Source organism: Pelodiscus sinensis, chromosome 18 (genome assembly GCF_052426305.1).
Source record: "Pelodiscus sinensis isolate ZL-2025 chromosome 18, ASM5242630v1, whole genome shotgun sequence".
Classification (NCBI taxonomy): Eukaryota; Metazoa; Chordata; order Testudines; family Trionychidae; genus Pelodiscus; species Pelodiscus sinensis.
The window spans coordinates 19,270,518-19,291,011 of NC_143069.1; positions in this window are offsets into that span (position 1 = coordinate 19,270,518).

Genomic DNA, 20,494 nt, shown 5'->3' on the forward strand with positions numbered 1-20,494 from the left:
TCCAGCAGAATCCCGCATGGACGGAAGCAGCAACTGTCTGGGGTGAAGGGCTTTTAAAAAAAGGTAATATGAGCTGCACACAAAAAGCCTCTTTCAATGTATGAGAAGGCAGTTTTATTAGTCCTAGTACACTCATGAGCCATGCTACATATTCCTGAGATCCATTGGTTGGTGTATTACCTATTTCCTAGAGAGGGCTGGAATTTTCCCAGTGGAATGTTTTTCCACTGGAAAATGCAGTTTCATCAAAATTGAAACACCTCAAAGAAACTTGTCAATTTTCACAAAATTCTGGGTAACAAAAAAAAAAAAAAAAAAAAAGGTAAATGGGTTGTCGCCATCAGGTTGAAAGGGAACCTCTCTATTTTCCCTCCTAAAGTGGCTTTCTGTCTAATGTTTTAATGTTGCATTCCAGAATATAAAACTGCTGTCAGTTGTTGTCTGCGTATGTGTTCTCTCTGTGTGTGTCGTGCTCACATTGGCCATGTAGCCCATACAGTCCCGGGTCCACCGGCGTTGGGTCGGGAGGCACTGGGGCAGGAGGGATAAAGGGCCTACCCACGGTAAGGTGGAGGGTGGGTTCAAGCTGCCCAGTAAACCATTTTTGCCCATTTAATCACCTAATAAACCATCTTGTTAGTCTTTAAAGCACTGCATAGTCCTGTCTTTTGTTTCCCAATGAAGGTTTTCACAGGATCAGAGTGATGCAACTGTGAAGTTCAGCTTGATCCATGATATTGTAAATTCAAATGTACATTTCCCACTGACTCTTGTTTAAAAACTCCTGAGATGGGGTGGACATTCCATAGGCCTCCTGGAAAAGTTTGTGTGTTAAGGAGCAACTTTAAAGAAAAAAGAGACCAGATTTCTCTAGCAAATGGAAGAAACACAGAATGTACCATCAAGTCCGTACAGTACGTGACCATACTGCCCTATAGCTACACATGCTACGAGGGGGAGGGTGGCTGGAGGCAGGAGATGGCTGGACAAAGTCTCTTCACGGTCTATTTTAGTGTTCCTCTCACCATATCCTGTGGCTGGGTCTCTGAGCGGGGTTAATGTGAGGTCAAAGACAGGGTTCTACATCAGTTCTACAAAACCACTGTACAGCTCAGATCTATTTATAGGCACTACATCTGTATGGGGCCTTTACAGGCTGCAGCAGGCCGGCGCTGGCCATTCCACAGTGATGGGCACCCAAGAAGACAGGCCTTTCTGGGTGCAGCTACTCATGCTTTCTAAAGGAGTCACACCATAGCCAGGCCCAGATTGGGCTCTAACCAGTTTACTGCTAGTTGCACGAGCGAAAGGAGCCAACCTGCTGGCTCTGCTGAAGCAATCAAGCATGTTCCTTTCTGCCTGGTCTGCACAGACTGAGCTCTGCTCATTTAGCTAAGACCTGATGAACTCTGTGGCCAGGTGGTGACCTCAGAAAAGGCCTGGCTTCCAGTCCCGGTAGCTATATTGACTGAGCCTGACTCAGTGGACAAACCCTCGTAATGCTTGTGAAAATGCAGGCTGACACCTGCAGGGGAACCTTTTAACCTGCCAGGTCACTCAATCACAGATTTAAAAGTAGCCATTCGTTGACAAAGAAATTACACTAACCAATTACGAGACACTCTGCAGAACTTGGAATTCATCTACAGATCTGACACTGGTACCTTACTCTTGAACAACAACATTATCTGATTGGCGCATTAGAAAGCCAATTTCTCCCACCTTTAACATCTGTATTTTCATATGAAGTGAGTATTAAGGATGTTAAATATTGACTAATTGACTAATCGAATAGTGAATGCGTTTTGCATTGACTATTCAATTACTTGGTAGGGCACCTCTGCCTTTGAAGTGTAGCAACAGTCCTAGGGCTGATGCTACACTTGAAAGGTGAAAGTGCCGCATGGAACCTGCAGTCAGCGGTGGAGACTACCCTGCCGACCCCGGGCTCCGTGCAGCGCTCCCGCTTTGAACCACCGAAGGGATCAGCTGGGGAGTCCTGGGCTCCACACAGCAGTGCCACTTTGAAATGCTGCAAGGAGCCTGACTCCAGGCTCCCTGTGGAGTTTCAAAGTGTCAGCACTGTATGGAGCCTGGGGTCAGTGGAGGAGTCCCCAGCTGATCCTGGGCTCCACACGGCACTTTCACCTTTGAAGGGCTATTGCTAAGCTTCAAAGGCAGAGTGGGTCCGTGGACCACTTTGAGAAACACTGCTCTATTGTATACCCAATAAAACTGGGTATGTATTTTTGAGGTTCTGGATTTCCCCCTCCCATTCTGTTCATGAGGCATCAAAACTCTGATTATCACAGGCTCCAGACAACTTTTCTGAAGCTGATGAGCTAGTCCTGCTTTCTCAGACAGAAGCCTAGAAGTGAAGAAATACATTTCTGCTCCTACCCTAAAAGGGTTCATTAGCTATATACATTCTCATCTGGGTAGTTGATATTTGGGATACATAGTTTTCATCTCGTCACCAGTATTACATATTGGACAAAACTGTCAAAGCACCAAAGTGACTCTTTTTAACGAGCAACTGGTTAGAAAAATGAATTTCCGTCCCATGGAAAATGGCATTATTTTGACATTTTCTTCCATCCCCAATCAAGCCAATGGGTCAAAATACCAACATTTTTCAACAATGACAAGTTTTAAAAAAAGACTTGAGGAAATGAAAAAAAATGATTTTTTAAATCCAAATGAAATTGTTACCAAAACCACAAATTACATAAGCATGAATGGGAGTCGATATATACATTTTATGAGCAGAAGTCCAATAAACTAAATATGCCAAATGGATCCCTGTTATAGCCAATATTTAAATGGGATTTAACAAAGAGAACCCCTTTTACTGAATGCAGGGAACATTAGCTTATTGATTCTAACTATGTGTTCTCTTCTCTGAATGCCTACTTTTACTTCTTGGACAATATTTCTTGGATCAGAATATGTAGTTACTATGAATCAATCCTCTATTTCATTACTTCACCAAGAATGTCCCCTTCATATGCTCAACCCTTCTCTGAACCCCTCTCTCCGTTGCTGCCCTCGGTCAGGGCAGACCCATCTGAAGACTTCACCTCCCACTCTGAGCTCGGAGGGATGTAAAGAGGCATCTTACTCGTTCTGACTGGTCCACTATGCCTTCATGGGTATCAGACATCATCTGCTGCCATCTACCTCTTGGCTGGGACTTTTCTTCCCATCAGTCTCAAGTGATTTCAACTCTTAGCAAGCAGGACAGAAGAAACACATTTAACCTAAAAAGATTCCTAAAGATGCCTATTTATCTCTTCTCTTTGAACAGTGGGGGAGAACACATCTAACCCATGCAGGCTGGAGAAAACATAAATATGATTTAGATTAGAATAACCTTCCCTCGCCCCTTTTTTCCCATACGCTATGTCTACACTGCAGGGGGGGCTTTTTGGAAAAAGGTACGCAAATTGCGAATCGCAATTTGTGTACCTTTTTCTGATTCTTTTTTCGGAAGAGACTTTTCCAACATTTGGCCTGTTTACATTGGGCGAAATGCGGGAAAAACCTCCTCTTTCAGAAGAGCCCTTATTCCTCATAAAATGAGGAATAAAGGGCTTCCCAGTGCATGTGCCCGCTTTTTTGGAAATTGGTCCAAAAAAGCGGATGCTTTCCCTGGATGTGGCAGTATTTTTTCAAGGTATCCCAGAAAAACTCTGTAGTGTAGCCATAGCCATAGAGCTCTGAAAGTCAGGTCCCTGCTTAGCAAGGTTCTTTTTGATAATTATGAGCCCTTCCCTTTGGAACAAATTTAGCAAGATCCTGCTTTTCTGTATTCCCACAAAATTACAAACATTGGTAACCATATTTTAGCTCTCCCTGCATTTAATAAAACAATAGCTGGGGTAGAGTCACAAATTAAGTTAATTACAATAAACAAAGTAACACTCAAATCTGCAAACTATCTAACAAATCTAAGCAAAGCAGGAGCAAACTGTATTTACACACCAACACACTCAGACTACGTCTACACTGGCATGATTTTCCGGAAATGCTTTTAACGGAAAAGATTTAAATGTTAAAAGCATTTTCGGAAAAGCACGTCTAGATTGGCAGCACACTTTTCCGCAAAAGCACTTTTTGCAGAAAAGTGCCCATGGCCAATCTAGACGCGCTTTTCCACAAAAAAGCCCCAATCGCCATTTTTTATGTCTACACTGGCCCTTTTGTGCAAAAGTTTTTCGGAAACTTTTCAGTAGAGCTGCTTTTAGGTACACTGGTATCAGAGAAAGAATTTAGGTTGTTTTCTTCAAGCACAGCCAAAGGCTTTCTTAATTTATAGCAGAAGTGACTTTAAAATACCCCCTACACACTCTCGGAAAGGAAGGGCTGTTAAATGTGAAAATTGGCTGAAATGTCTCTTCTCCTGTTTATTTGGCCATTCAGAACATGGGACTGACGCCTCCACAGTCCATTGTCATTGTCTGTGGTTCAGATCAAAGGAAACTCCTTGGTTTTTCAGTTTCAAACAGGAAGCTGGGGCTGAGGGATGGTGCAGGGAGAATGTAGTGAACCCTCGTTTCATACAGACAGCAGCAACACAGTCCACAGGAGATAACAAACCGACCTGCCTATTGTCACAGCCCTGAGAAGCAAAAGGAGATGCAGAGGTGAATGCAGCAGCTTCCTGTACCTGCTACCAGAAGCAACTCAGTTGGGAGGGGCTGTGTCTGATCTTCTGTGAACCCCAGTGGGCAAGAGGAAACCCAGAACAGATTCTGGTCTCCTTGTCGCCTCTCCTCACCAAATCTCCTGATGATCCCACTGCTGCTTCTCTGGCTTTGCTGTGAGTAGTGTGGATATTCCACCTTTTATTTTTAGTTGAGATTGAGAACAAAATATTTGAGCCTGGTCCCCTTAATTAAAAGGCAACATTTTAATAACTGGTCTAAAATTGAATTTAAGGGTAAGGTTTGCCAAGTCACCTAGGGGATTTCAACACACAATTCTCATTCACCTTAACAGGAATTGAGAGTCCAGATCCTTTAGGACACACTTAAAATCTCAGCCTTAATTTTATACACATACTGAGACACACATATAAAGGTTAAGATTCTACCATTGCAAATTCAGTGTAACTCCACTTGACTTACTTTTGATTTGAACTGTGCAAATCTGGGGCAGAATCAGACCGTAAGGAAATATCACTTGTTTAATCAAGATATCTCTGTTTAAGATCCACCACTATAGAATGGAACTTATTTTGGAAGATTAATAACCTATAAATTGAAGATATAATCATTTAATGTTTTGTAAATGCCAGAATGTCTTTTCCATTGGGACACCTCCAATATGCAAACATGAATAAAGAGCGTGAAATCTTCTTGAATAATCCAAAATGGAATTCAAAAGAAGTCATAGGGTACGTCTACACTGCAACCCTATTTCAAAATAACTAGTGCTATTCCGAAATAACTTAGTCCGCATCTACACAGCAGGCTGTTTTTTTAAAATAGTATCTAAATACTGTCGAGTTGGAAGACTTCTTACTCCAACTCCTGTAATCCTCATTGTACAAGTTTGGGTAGCTTATTTGAGGTAAGCTCTGCAGTGTAGGAATACCCACAGTGATTAGAGGTGGCTGGATTCCACATATATTTATTTGTCATCTAAGAAACAAGGAGTCCAATTCTTATAATAAATAATCTGATCAGTTTTATTTGGCAAGTAAGAAAAAACACCATGCCAAATATTTATTTAAATCATTGGAAATAATTGTTGTACCTACACTGTATTTATTATTTTAAGCACCATTCTTTTCCTTTTACATGCTTTCAGTGGTCTAGTCGGCAAGCATCATGACTTTAGTTGCTGAGTTTAAAGAGAGAGCAGAATGGGAATTTTTCATGGTAGAGAAAGTTCCAGTAGTTGAGAATATGTTCTGACTTCATTTAAAAACAGCCTCACATTTTAAAAATCTTCCTCCGTTCACATACTCAGAATTTCCTTAAAACAATCTCCTTTTCAAATTCAAATCTCTTCTTAGTCACAATCTAGAAGGTATTTTTTTTTATTTTCAATTGTTTGCCTTAAATCTCTTTAATCATCTATGTGACAGCAGAAAAACAGGCATGTCTTTCCAAGCAATAAAACAAAATATGACTGACTAATTTTCACATGGACAATTAATATATAATGGAATTTTAGAAGCAGCAATTTTCCAGGTAACTTGGCCTTTGTCTGATATGAAACAATTTCAGAATGGCTCAATTTTTTTCAAAGCAGACAACATGGAAGAAGTGAGCTAGGTCAATTGCGTAGCTTATTTCAAAACAGCTTATTTCGAAATGGGGAGCATCTACACAGCACTTATTCTGAAATAGAGCACCCTTCCTCTGCCTTTCCTTATTCCTATTACAATGAGGGTTACAGGAGTCAGAGTAAGAAGTCCTCCAGCTTACAGTATTTCAACATTATTTTGAAATAACTGCCAGCTATGGAGATTGGACTAAGTTATTTCGAAAAAGCATTGCTGTGCAGACGCCCCTCTAGAGTTTAATAGGGAATGCATTGTCTAGAGTATTGCAAGGAGCTCCCAGGGAGTTAAATTTTTGCACTAGTGTAAAGTCAGTTAAATTGGGACTGAGATCTTAGTTTAATCTAGGCTTGAAGAGAATTGGTTCCCCTTTATATAATGTTACTATATCTCTGCATTTACCTGCTAGTATGTGATATTACTCAACATCATGTGTCATATGATGAAAATGTTAAAGGGGCAGAATGCATTTCCTTTCTTTTTTTTGTATTTGAAATATCCAGGTTTCATTTTGCTCAACCACTCTATCATGTCTGCATTACAGTGACTTTCTTTTTTTTTTTTTCATTTGTGGACCCCTAAAATAATTCAAATGCAGCTGCAGATCCCTTTGGAAATGTTAGGATTTCTCCATAATATTACACAGGTTTTACTGTTACAGCTGTGTCAGTACAGTTGTGTTGATAAAAGTCGAGTAATGTAAACGCTGCTGTTTGTGAGCCCTTTTCCTGACAAAATCATTCCACCACCTATGAGAAAGATTTGTATTGTCGACAGGAGAGCGCTCCTGCGGAAAATGACCCATTTGCCACTGAAAAATTTGTCTTTCGAATGAACGGGGTGTTAAGCCTCCGTGAATGACAAATGTTTTGTTGTTTAATTGGCAACATAGACAAGGCCTTAGATTTAATCTGCAAACCCACAAGGGACCCTGGATCATAGGCTATAAACCAGCATTGTATTTCATTTCCTTTATCTGTCATAAGAGAAAATAATATGCAGCTAAAGGTATTATTTATCTCTGGGTAACAGAGGTCAGAATGTGCCCTGACCCATTCCAGCAACAGGTGAGTCTGGATTTACCCAGTAGCAGCATAGAACAAGCGTCCGTGCTAATCTAGACGCACTTTTGCACAAAAAAGCCCCGATCGCCATTTTCGCAATCGAGGCTTTTTTGCACAAAACAAATCTGAGCTGTCTACACTGGCCCTTTTGCGCAAAAGCTTTTGCGCAAAAGGACTTTTACCGAACGGGAGCAGCATAGTATTTCCGCAAGAAGCACTGATTTCTTATATGAGATCGTCAGTGTTCTTGTGGAAATTCAAGTGACCAGTGTAGACAGCTGGCAAGTTTTTCTGCAAAAGCAGCTGTTTTTGTGGGAAAAACTTGCCAGTCTAGACACAGCCTGAAGGTTACAAGAGTTGGAGTAAACACTCCTCTAGCTTGACAGTATTTCAACATTATTTTGAAAGAACTGGTTGTGTCGAGACAGAGACAGAGGCAACAGACTGACCCCCCACTTCCTTTCCTTCTATGGGCTCTTTGAGGCAACATTTCCATTGGGATTTTGTAAAGGCCCCAAAACCAGGCAGGTGACCTTATATATTGGGCCAAAATCTCTGCTAATGTCCTTAGAGCACTGGCAGGTTCCATCATTAAGGAAATAGACCCATTGTCTTTAGCCGAATGTTTTTATTACTCAGGTAACCTCTCTGCTCCTCAGCTACTTCTAGACAAGACATCCTCTGAGGAAGGAGTCGGCTTGGTCCTGAAGTGCAAAGTACCTGCCCTCTCTCCTTTTTCACGTGTTATTTTCTGCAAAGATGGGAAGGATCTTGGAAGCTGGCCAATGCAGGAAACCAAATTTGCCTACAGCTATCAAGTGAGTGTGAACAACACAGGGAGATTTACCTGTCTGTATCAGCACAAGGATGATCAGAATCAGGAAAAGAATTCACTTCTAAGTGACTCCCAGAACCTGGATGTGACAGGTAAGACACTAAACTTGCCTTAATTATACAAATATTCTCCAATATTAGAGAAATCCAAATGGGCTACATCAAAATGACCAATGGTTCTTCTAACCCTGTACACTGTCTTCCGACAGTCGCCAATGCTAGAAACTTCAGAGGGAATAATCCACCCCCTTTAATCCAGTCCCAGCTTCTGATGGGTGGAGGCTTAAGGACACCCAGAGCATGAGGTTGCATCCCTAACCATCTTGGCTAACAGCCATTTTTGGGCTTGACTTTCATGAACTTCTTTTTTGAATCCTATTACTACTTTGAACATCACAACATCCCCTGGCAAGGAGTTCCACAGGTTGACTGTGGAGAAGAAGTATTCCTTACGTTTGCTTTAAACCTTCCACCTACTGATTTCATTGGGTGCCCTCTAATTCATGTGTTATGTGAAGGAATAAATAAAATTCCTCTCTTTACCTACTGGTGCCGATTTGATAAAATGGACAAGAAGTGAGAACAAAGGGGCCCAAACAAATCTCCTGTAAAGTGGGTTGAGAATATCTCCATCCCTCGCTACCCCTACCCAGCTGGTTTTTCTGTTTGTGGAGACAAGTCTCACAGGGATAGAAAGTCTAACAGATGTAATTGGGCATAAACTTCCATGGGTAAAAAAGGTTGGAGTAGAAATTAGAGGCAAGGATATATTATATATTACATTATATATTACTGGAAGTTTGACTGAGCATTGCATTTTTCTTCTTTAAATTATTGTTCTGGGGTGGATCTGGGAAGTGGGGGGTTCAGTATGCAGGCTGCCCCAGGGGAAGAGAATAACCCCAGCCCCTCACACTGCAGCAGCTTGGGTGGGGAAGAGAGGGAGAGGTAAGAAGTGCCTACCCATAGTCGCTGCTGCTACAGTGAGCACACAACCAGGAAAACAGTGCATGTTCCCCGGCTGCGGGACAGACAGACAAACAGACACACAGACAGAGAAATATATATTAGATAGCTGTCCCTTTCTCTACCCTTGTCCCCTGGCTCATTCCGCAGCATAACTCCCTCCTGCTAGACCTTTCCCTTTCCATTTTATGAGAAACAAGCGAATTCCAGACTTATCCCCTTGTTCTGAGATAATGAAACCCTGACCTAGCTTTAAGAAGAGAAAGCAGCATACCGAATTTGGTGGTCCTAGCTGTTACGGTTTAGGAGAGGTTCTTGAACACATAGAGTCACTGATGGACGGAAGAATAGACAGACAGACACACCTTTCTAAAGTACATAGTAAGAAAATATATTATATTATATTATATTATATTATATTATATTTATTATATTATTTCTTTAAGGTAGAGGTGGGGAATCTCAGGCCTTTGGGCTGAATACGGACCCCTGGCTTGCCTGGATCTGGCCGCTAAGGCTAAGGGGGCTCCCCCATCCCGAGTATTAGAAAGCTCATGCCTGCTGTGGAACTGGAGCACACAAAGTCTACTAGCCTGGACCCCATTAGGTTCTGGCTTGTGAGGGGATTGTGGGGAATGTCTTTCTCCTCCATTAGGGGCCACGTCAGTACGGGGCTGGTTTTTTCTTTTTTTGCTTCTCACTTGTGTGCAGCCCCAACTGATTTTTCCATGGGTCAGTGGCCCCTGACCCAAAAAAGGTTCCCCACCCCTGATGTAAGGTATCACAGGCCTCTTCATTGTTTATGGAGTGAGATGAGTCAGGGCACTGGTTTCTTTGGGGAGACCCCTGCCAGAGGGTTCAGGAATGTGTGTTTTGGAGCGTGCTTGCATACAGCTGAGCATGCTGCCCTGACTACCGCAGTCTAAAACTGCCTAGTTCTCTCTACAGACCCCTCCCTATGGAGTCAATAGGAATATCTACTGCAACAGGTCCAGAGAGCCAGATTCAATCCCTGGGGACTCATTCAGGGGCACAAATCTGCCTTCCTCAAGGCCTAATGTGAGACCCCAACACCACCACATCATGCCTGAGGAGATGGTGAAAATCTAATGGAACAGGCAATGCTCCATTCCTGGGTGGATCTTAGTTCTCCTCTCTGGCCACTTCGCTTCTGCCTAACCAAAGTGACTGGATCATCCACCATGAATTAGCCCCACAATATTTAACTTAATTAGTGAACCACAGAAACTGAATAATGGCCTGAATGGAGTCAAATAGGACTCAGCCTTACTCTCCGGAGTCCTGGGACTTTCCATGATGTAACATAGGGTGGGGGACAAATGGCTTGGTCATTGTTTCGGTCCATCCCCTCCAGGGTCCCTAGGGTTGGCCACTGTCGGCAGACAGTCTATTGGGCTAGATGGACCTTTGGTCTGACCCAGTACAGACATTGTAAGCTCAGGGCTCAGGGTCAGGGGTCTCAGTGGACCACCTTGATTTTCATGCACACCTGCTCCTGGGTGGCCAGGCTGGCAGCTCTCGTGCCCTAGGCGGCCACTTTCCTGTGACCTAGTGCAGAGATTGTGGACGAGGTCCACAATATCCGCACTAGAGCAGGCGGGTGCCCGCCTCTTGCGGTCCCGGGCAAGCTCCCGGGAGCCGCCAGCCTGGTCCCGGGAAGAGGGGGAGGGCTGGGGGCATTGGGTGGGTGGCTCGAGCCGTGCCAGGTGCAGGGTCTGCTGGCTGGGTGCTGGCAGGCTTGCACCTGGCACAGGCACCGTAGCCAGCCCGTGCCCCTTTAAGGGCTCCAGGGCTGGGTGGGGGGCAGACGAGTTTCCCTGGTGTTGGCCAGAGTGGCCACCAGGGAAACATGGGGAGGGCTAGCCTCCCACTAGTTCAAATTAAGGGGCTACAAACCCCTTAATTCGAACTAGCTAGTTCAAACTCGGCTTAATCCTCGTAAAATGAGGGTTTCCTAGTTCGAACTAAGCGCTCCGCTAGTTCGATTTAAATTCGAACTAACGGAGTTCTAGTGTAGCGCCTATGAAAGTTAGTTCGAACTAACGTCCGTTAGTTCGAACTAACTTTGTAGTGTAGACATACCCTTATTTCTTGGCAATTTTCCTTGTTATGGGTGTGAATGTTTTTTTAATTAAGATAATTTTAAAATCAGAGGACATTTCTTTCTAATTCCTCTCTAGAAACTGTTCTTGACTGTGAATCCCAGGGATGAGAAATCTTATTCGAAAAAAAATGTTTTACGGATGTTTTTGTTTTAAGAACATAAATACAGTCCAGATATGGCAAATATGTGTAACTCATATGCTTGTGTGGCCCATGGCCTAGAAAGGGTTAAGCTTACCTGAGTCCTTCTGTACTGCTGATTGGGAGCCACTTGTGGTAAGTACCTCCCAGCCACAGCCTGCACGCCTGCTCCCTGTGCCAGCCCTGAGCCCACCCAAACTCCCTCCCACAGCCCACACTCTTCATCCCATCTTGTACCCAACACTCTGCCCCAGCCTGAAGCCCCCTCCTACATCCAAACTTGCTCCTAGAACTGACACTCATCATTCCCTCCTGCACCCCAACCCTGTGTCCTAGACAGATGAAAGTGTGTGTGGGAAAGCAACCAAGGGAGGGGGTGGAGTCAGTGGGGCTTTGGGGGAAGGATGGGGTCTTGGGGTAGGGGTAGATTCTGTGTTGCCCTTAAATGCAGAAAGTATTCTTGGACATAAAAAGGTTTGAGACCACTGCTCTAGAGAATGCCCATACATTGAGGCCACATTACAGAGACTTGGAAGTCATCTCAGAGAAGATCGGAGGGGACTGAGTGTCTGTGTGTTAAAGGATAAGTGTGCTTTTCTGCACGTGAACCATTGCGCTGCAACAAATGTGACAGAAGCTAGGTGAGGAAATCTGCATAGGAAACAACAATAGATTTATTGCCTGGCAGTTTTATTAAAAAAGTTATTTCAAAGTTATGCCAAGTACCCTTGCACTTGTGTGCATTACAGGCTGGTCTGTAGGAATTTCTCTAGAGGGGTACTTTTTTTGGACATGTGGACAACAATTCTTTTAAATGATAAAGGAGTTCAAAATAGTCATGCAATGGAGAATTTGAGTGGAAACAGTAATTGGTAAAATGATTTTGTTATACCTTCTGGGATCATGGCAGACCATGGCCCTCCTTCTCCCTCGGCTGCCTCTGTCTGTTGCTGCTCTATCTGCTTGGCAAATGTGGGTGGGGCTTCCAGCCAGTGGGGCTGGACCAGGGCCTGGGCCATACCTCATAGGTGGAGGCACTGTTCTCCTAGCCCTGCCGCCCTGCCACTAGCCTTGCCCCACTGCAACCCTGCATTCTCCCATCTCTCTAACACAATGGTTCCCAAATTCTCTTGGCCCGTGACCCACCTGGCTCAACACAAACCTTTCCAAGGGCCACCAGTTGCTAATGGAAACTTGCTGTTAATTACATAATTATGTCTAAGCCATTTTGCTAGTGCTGCAGCAAGGGAAAACAGTGTAATTTAACGAGTAAAAAGGAACTATTCATTTCAATTATTAAACTGATTAAGCACTGCAATTTTCTTAAGTTAGTTTATCAAGCTTCATTTTAAAGAAAGTAACATATTCATTTATGTCCAACACAAAAGATTCCCATGTTTTCTTTATTTATGGCAGGGGTAGGGAACCTTTTTTTGGGTTGGGGTCCACTGACCCACAGAAAAATCAACTGGGAACTACACAAGTGAAAAGCAAAAAACCCCAAAACAACCCCAAATAAACAAACCCCCCCCCCCCACTGATGCAGCCCCCAACTGAGAGGCTTCACTTCTTTGGTGCTCCAGCCCCAATGCGCGGGGAGGGGGCGGAGGAGGACAGTGAGGACTGAGGTTCAGGGCTTCCCATAACCCAGATTTACTCCTTTGGGGTTCCAGAGTTAGTGGATTTTGTGATCCCCCCCCCCCCCTCAGCCCCTGGGTTTGGGACAAAAATGGGGAGTCAGTGTGTGGGACAGGGCTTCCAGTGAGAGGAATGGTGGTTCAAGGTCTGGGTGGGAGGTGAGGTGCCTGAGCAGGCTGAGAGTAGGGTGCCTGGCTGGGGGAGGGGTCAAGAACAAGGAACGTTGCAGTGTGTGGCCAGGAAGGAGGGTTCAGTAGCAGGGGAGGGTGCAGGAGCCAGCTGGGGGAAGGTGTCTGGCTAGGGGAAGGGTGCTGGAGCAAGGCGGAGGAATGCAAATGCAGATGAACAAAATTGCAAATGAAGCATGGATTTGAATTTCCCTCATTTCATTTGCATAATTGCATCTGGCCACTTTTTCGAAATACCCTATTTCAAAAAAAGAAACGCTGTCTAGAAACGGTTATTTCAAAAGAAAACCCTTCTTTCAAAATAACTGTTAAACCTCATTTTTTTAGGAGTAAGGATTATTTCGAAAGAAGGGTTTTCTTGTAAAATAACCACGTTTAGACAGCATTTCTTTTTTTGAAATAGGGTATTTTGAAAAAGCAGCCAGGTGCGATTATGCAAATGAAGTGCAGGAAATTCAAATACGTGCTTCATTTGCAATTTCATTAGTCTGCATTTGCATTCCTCTCTCGAAAGAGGAATGCAATGTAGACATTCCCTAAATTGGAAACCAACTGGCTAAGCAGAAGTTATGCAGGGAAACACCTTAGGATTACAGTGGATAAGAAGCTGATACTAGTCAAGAATGTGCCCATGGTGCCAAGCAGGATAATTGGGATGCATTAGGAGGAGCATTTCCAGTAGATCTAGGGAAGTGTTTCTTCCCCTTTATTCAGCACTGGTGAGGCCACATCTGGAGTATTATGTCCAATTCTGGGCCCACCATTACAGACAGGATTTACATGCAATTGATAAAGTCCATCAAATGGCAACAAAATGACTTATGACTTAGGAGGAGAGGCTGAGGAATCTGGCTTTATTTAGTCTACAGAAGAATGAGGGGGTAGGGAGGAATTTGATAGCAGCCTTCAAATACCTGCAGGAGGATTCGAAAGAGGATGGAATGTGTCCGTTCTCAATGGTGACAGATGACAGAATGAGGAGCAATGGTCTCAAGTTGCAGTGGGGACTGTCTAGGTTGGATATTAGAAAATACTATTTCACTAGAGGTGCATTTACACTGCACCCTACCCTCAAAATAAGGGTACATTTTGAAATAACAGGCACATTTAAAGACACGGAATAACTATTTTGGGATACTTCCAGTATCCCGAAATAATGTCGCTGTCTACACGTGGCCTAGGAGGGCAGTGAAGCATGGGAATCAGTTACCTAGGGAGGTGGTGGAAGACTTCGTCCCTAGAGATTTTTTAGTCCTGCTCTGATAAAGCCCTGATTTGGATGATTTAGTTGGGGTTGGTCCTGCTTTTAGCAGGGAATTGGACTTGATGACCTCCTGAGCTCTCTTCCAACTCTAGGATTCCATGATTCTATGAAGATTGACCTCCGGAGCCTTGATCTTCTGGTAAGTAGAGATGTGCCCTAACTGCCTGAGGTTAGGAAGAAGTTCATTTATGTGCAACTTATTCCTTAAACGAGACCATGTACTAGATTCCATGAATCACTAGTTTGATTTAGCACAGTGATTCCTACATGTTTTCCGTGTATAAGCAGAGTTGGTGGAATACTGCAAAAAAAGTACGGCTATGTCTACATTGGCATGATCTTGCGCAAATACTCTTTAACGCAAGAGTTCTTGCGTTAAAGTATTTACGCAAGAGAGCGTCTACACTGGCATGTGCCTTTGCACAAGAGCATCCGTGCCAGTATAGACGCTCTCTTGCGCAAGAAAGCTCCGATGGCCATTTTAGCCATCGAGCTTTCTTGCGCAAGAAATTCATGTTGCCTGTCTACACTGGCCTCTTGCGCAAGAACAGTTGCACAGGAGGGCTTATTCCTGAGCAGGAGCATCACATTTCTTGCACAAGAAGCACTGATTTCACACATTAGAACGTCAGTGTTCTTGCGCAAGAACTCCCCTCCAGTGTAGACAGGCAGCACGTTTTTGCGCAAAAGCGGCCACTTTGGCGCAAGATCGTGCCAATGCAGACACAGCCTACATGTTCCCTCAAATGTTGAATGGCTATTCATTTTCACTAGGGCAGGTCAAAAACTTCTCTCTAATCTAATTATTAATGGAAAGCTGGACTCTCAATTACATCACATTTTTCACAAAAAGTGATTTTTCACAGAAAATGTCTTTTGTCTACAAATTCATAAGGGTTTCACTCCTATTGAGGAGATGTGGCTATTCTTTAGATCGGGGTGGACAAAAGTCTCTCAGCGGGCTGGATCCAGCTCGCTTTGGGCTTTGATCCGGCCCGCGAGGCAATTACAGACCCCTCCTCCTAATTACAGGACTCATGATGGGGAGGAGCTCAGCTGAGCCCCTACATGCCCCACACTGCCACTGGAGAGGAGGCAGCGCCAGGACTCAAGCACCTCTCTAGGGCCAGCCTGGAAGCATTGCTACCGCAGCCAGGCAGCCAGGGGCCAGCCCAGGAGACACTGCTTCTGCGGCCACACAGTCTGGGGTTGGCTCCGGAGGATGGAGACGCTGATACCACGGCACCTCCAGGGCTGGACCCGGACGGCCTGGCTGCAGTAGTGGTGCCTCCAGGCCAGCCCTAAGACACAGTAGCAGCACCTTCAGGGCCAGCCCTGGGTCACATAATTGTGGTAGCAGTGACTCCAGGGCGAGCCCCAGGCCATGTATCCGCAGTAGTGGCACCTCTGGGGCTGGCCCCGGGCCATGTGACTGCAGTGCCTCTGGGGCAGCCTGTAGGGCCTGCTGTGTAGCCATGACAGTGGCACCTCCTGGGCCAGCCCCAGGCCATGGTGCCTCTGTGGCAGGTGGTACCTGGGGTCCGGCCGCGTGGCTGCGGCAGTGGCACCTCCAGCCTCTGGGGTGGCCTGTGGCTGCAGTGCCTCGGGGTCAGCCCTGGATCGCATGGCCACAGCCGCAGTGTCTCCGGCCTTCGGAACCACGTGGCCCGCAGAAGCAGGGCCTCCCTCTGGGGCGGCAAGGACAGCGTGGCTGCAGCCATTGCTGCAAGGGAGCACGAAGCCAGGTAAGGTTCCCCCTCATGTCCAGACCCCCTCACTTACACCCTAATCCTGTCATTTACCTCCCCACCAACACCCAGCATCCCCAGCTTACTCCGACACCCTCCTTTGTTCTTTAACCCTCTCTCCTGGCCACACACTGCACCCTCCCTCGTTCTTGCTCCCTCCAACTGGCCAGAAACCCTACTCCCAGCCTGCTTCTGCACCCCAGCTACCTCCCAGATCCTGCACCCTGTCCCTATCCTACTTGCTGGGAGTCTTGTCTCACACACTGTCCCCTTGGGGACAGCCACCACCAGTGTCACAGAGAACCAACCTGGCACCCTTGAACACAGGAAGGATAAAGGGGGCCCTGAAGGTAGGGAGGTTGGAGGGCTCCTTCAGTGTCACAGTGGATAAGGTACCTACCTCTGAAGCCTCATTTTTATCCCTACGCCAGAGTCTAATCCACTAACTCCAGAACTCCAGAAAAATAAGTCTGGTCTATGGGAAGCCTGGAACCTCAGTTTCCCCCTTCACTTTCCCTCACTCTGTGGGGGAAGTTGTGGCCACGAGGAGTAACGGTAATTCGGACTAGGAAGCCTAGTCCGAACTACCTAGTCCGTGCCGCGCGGCACGGGGTTCGAACGAGCCGGGATTTTAAAATGGCGGCGCCCGGCTTATGCAAATGAAGCCCGGGAAATTCAAAGCCCGGGCTTCATTTGCAAGTGCGGTATGCCTACGTTACCCTCCTAGTTCCAACTAGGAGGGTAGTGTAGACATACCCCTAGAGTCCCAGGAGAGAACAGCATTGGCAGTATTTAATGATCACACAGCGGTGTCAGAGCTGTTCACATTTCTCCAGCAGGGAGAAGGGCCATTTGCAATGACCATGCAGAGCGAGAGCCTGGATGGCCAGGTCTCAGCTGAGCTCCTTTGGGCACTAGAAGACACGTTGATCTCATAAACAACTTTGCCATTTGCTAGAAGTGCCTTCTCCTACCAAGTACTGCTGGCCCTTGCCCATGCTATTGGCTCCTCTGTCTCCTGCTGCCTCTCATCCATTTATCCCTCTCTTTTGCTATTTCTTTCCTCCCCCTTCTCTTGGGACCCATCTAATGTTCATCCTTCCTGCTGCTGCCACCTCTGCTCCTGCCCTTTCACCCATTTGCTGGTGCTTTCTCCCACTTTTAGCTGTCTCCACCGTCAATTTGCTGCCTTCTGCTGCTGCTGTTACCACAGGCTTCTCCCTCCTCCCTTCCTAACTACTCTGTGATCTTGTCCAGGAAGACTGCTGATGCTGGGGGGTCTAGATTGGGATCTGATAAGAGCTGATCCAGCTGCTGTGGCATATGGTGGATCTGGCCAGCAGGAAGGTGTTTGTCTGAGAACGGCCCCCACAGACTCAGGGGATGGGATTGCCCCTGTGCATTCAGCAGGGAGTCTGGAATGATAGGATGGGGAGGGAGTGGAGATGATAACAGATTGGCTATCCAGCTGCCCAGGGGAGTTGAGGCTGGAGCCTGTGCGCACTGAGGAGAAGGTGCTGCCTTGGCTAGCAGTGCAGATGGAGTTAGGCAGTAGCCGAGACCACCCCATGAGAGGGCTTGTGGTCAAGCAAATTACTGCACCAAGCCCTGTTGTGCGCCCACCCACACAGGCTTTTTCCTTGGACCTCCAGCCTGGGAGGCAGCTGTCCTGCATGCTAGGGGTCACTGAGGGGGGAAATGCAAAGCCTTGCTTCCCATAAGCATTCAGAGACTTTCTCCTTGGCCTGGGTGTTTGCTCAGTACTCTATACCTCACCTGCACCCTAACACTGTGCTCCAGCCTAGAGCCCCTTTCCTGCACCCAGTTTCCCTCCCAGAGCTTGCATCTCTTACCCCCTCCTGCTCCCAGAACTCTTGGTTCCAGCCTGGAGCCTGCACCCCCTGTCCCAGCCTAATGAAAGTGTGTGTGTGGGGAGAGCAAGTGATGGAGAGAGCGGGGAATGAAGTCTGTGGAGCCTCAGGGGTAGGGTGGGAGTTGCCCTAATACTTAAAAAATGTTCTTGTGCATAAAAAGGTTGGAGGCCACTGGTGAAGACATTAGGGATGTAGGCAGTTCCCAGGGATGTAGCTTCACTGTGGCAGGGAAACCACTTCCCTGGGAGCCAGGCCAGCAGGGGCTGACAGGCCTGCTCTCAGGGAGGCATCGCTGTGGGCTCAGCAATATAATGCTTATTTAAGAGCATGCAGCATGTTGCCCGTGAGATTTTCAGTGGTCACATAGTTACCTATTTAATCAACTTTTAACATCCCTAGTAGACATACCCTGTCTGCTCCATTCACATTCTCACTCAGCATGGGTGCTTGATACGAACAAAGGAATGGCCAGACTGGGTCAGACCAAAGGTGCATCTAACCCAGTATCTTGTCTGCCAACAGTGGCCAACACCAGATACCCCAGAGGGAGGGAATACAAGTAATCCTCACGTGATCCCACAGATCCTCTCCCCTGTTCAGTTGGAAAACAGTACTTCTCGTGGGCTAGCACTCATCAGGCTTTCTAATGCACTGCAAGAGCCCAGCATATAAATTACTTCTAACATGTTATTAATATTTCTAAACCCAAGCATAACAAATATCTCAGGTCAGGCCTGAAAAAAGTCATTCATTTGGCTTAAAAATCATGAGGTTTTTTTAAAAAATATTATTTTTGGACTGTTTTCTGGATTCTGAGTCATTTGGGTGAACTCATGTCATATTTTAAACTTCTCTGTAATCATGACGGATAGAAACTTACTTTTTGAAGGCAAAAACTGAGTTGTACATAATCATGAATCCAAGAGCTAGGGCTTGGAGGAAAAACAAAACTAAACAAAACAAAATCCTGCTAAAGTTGGCCACACACATAGATAATCATACTGTGCTGAGAAGCTCTCAGTATCTGTAGCTCCCACTGACATCTGTGGAAGTTGATGACACTAAGACTTTTGCTCATTGCTTTGGATCCGACATGCCAGCCTTGGAGTTTATGGATGTAGACTGTCGCTCTCCATAGACAGCTCAGCAAGTGTGTGGATACATTTCAAAGTGCTTGCTAGTCCCTGCCTACATGTGCTCTGCATGTTAGGAAATAAAACGGGTTTAAGTTGTATTTCCTAATGATTATAGTTGTACAAGTTGACAGGCATATATCACTACACGTTTTTATGAGTCCCTGCCTTTGAGTCAGCCTTATGTGTGTCACATCATTTCTTTAAAAGAACAAACTAACTGTTGGGCTACTGTGTATGCAGGCATGTATGTGCGTGTCTGAAGAGATATATCCCAAATAAATATCCTTTACTCCTTAATCTTTCATTGTGTCTGTGTAGAGTACCATTGACATGAATGCAGACACACAGATCTATCTGTGTGGATCATTTTGTAGGAGTAGGGCCCAGATCCATAAAGGTATTTAGCCTTCTAACATCCATTGAAAGCAATGGACTTTAGGGCTACGTCTAGACTGCAACCTTCTTTTGGAATAAGCTTTTCTGGAAGGGTATGTCTACACTAGCCCCCTAGTTCGATCTAGGGAGGCTAATGAGGGTGACCGAAATTGCAAATGAAGCGCGGGATTTAAATATCCCGCGTTTCATTAGCATGTTCCCGTCCAGTCGCCATTTTAGAAATTGACTAGGCCGAAGTAACTGCCCGCGTCTACACGCGGCAGTGAAACGGGATTCCAAATTAAAGCCCTACATTGAATTAGCTGTTATTCCTCCTGCAATGAGGTTTACCAGTAGTTGCTTCTGGGTGCTGTTGCCTAAGGCTAGCTGAGACATGTGCTTAAAGGGACCCCGCTGCTTGCTTGCCTACCTCTCCGAGGGACAGCAAAGCTTTTGCAGCGTGTGCTCTGGTTGCCCGGCTTTTGGACACCACAGCTTACTCTTTGCCATGGAGCCGAAGCTGCCTGTGGGCATGTGATGGCCCCACACTGCTGCAGCTTCTGTTTGTGCAGGCTGCTTCCTGGCCCTGCACGAGCTCGACACCGAGCTCATCATTGAGACCCTCTCCCTGTGTGCGGAGCAAGGCCCTGGCAACTGCATCCCACAGTGAAGAGACGGTTTTGGAGGCTGGACACCAGTTCCGACTGGTGCGACCAGCTGGTCATGGAGTGGTGGGACAACCAGCAATGGCTCCATAACTTTCATATGAGGAAGGCCACCTTCATGGAGCTGTGTGCCTGGCTTGCCCCTGCCCTCCATTGACGGGATACCCAGATACGACCCGCCATCC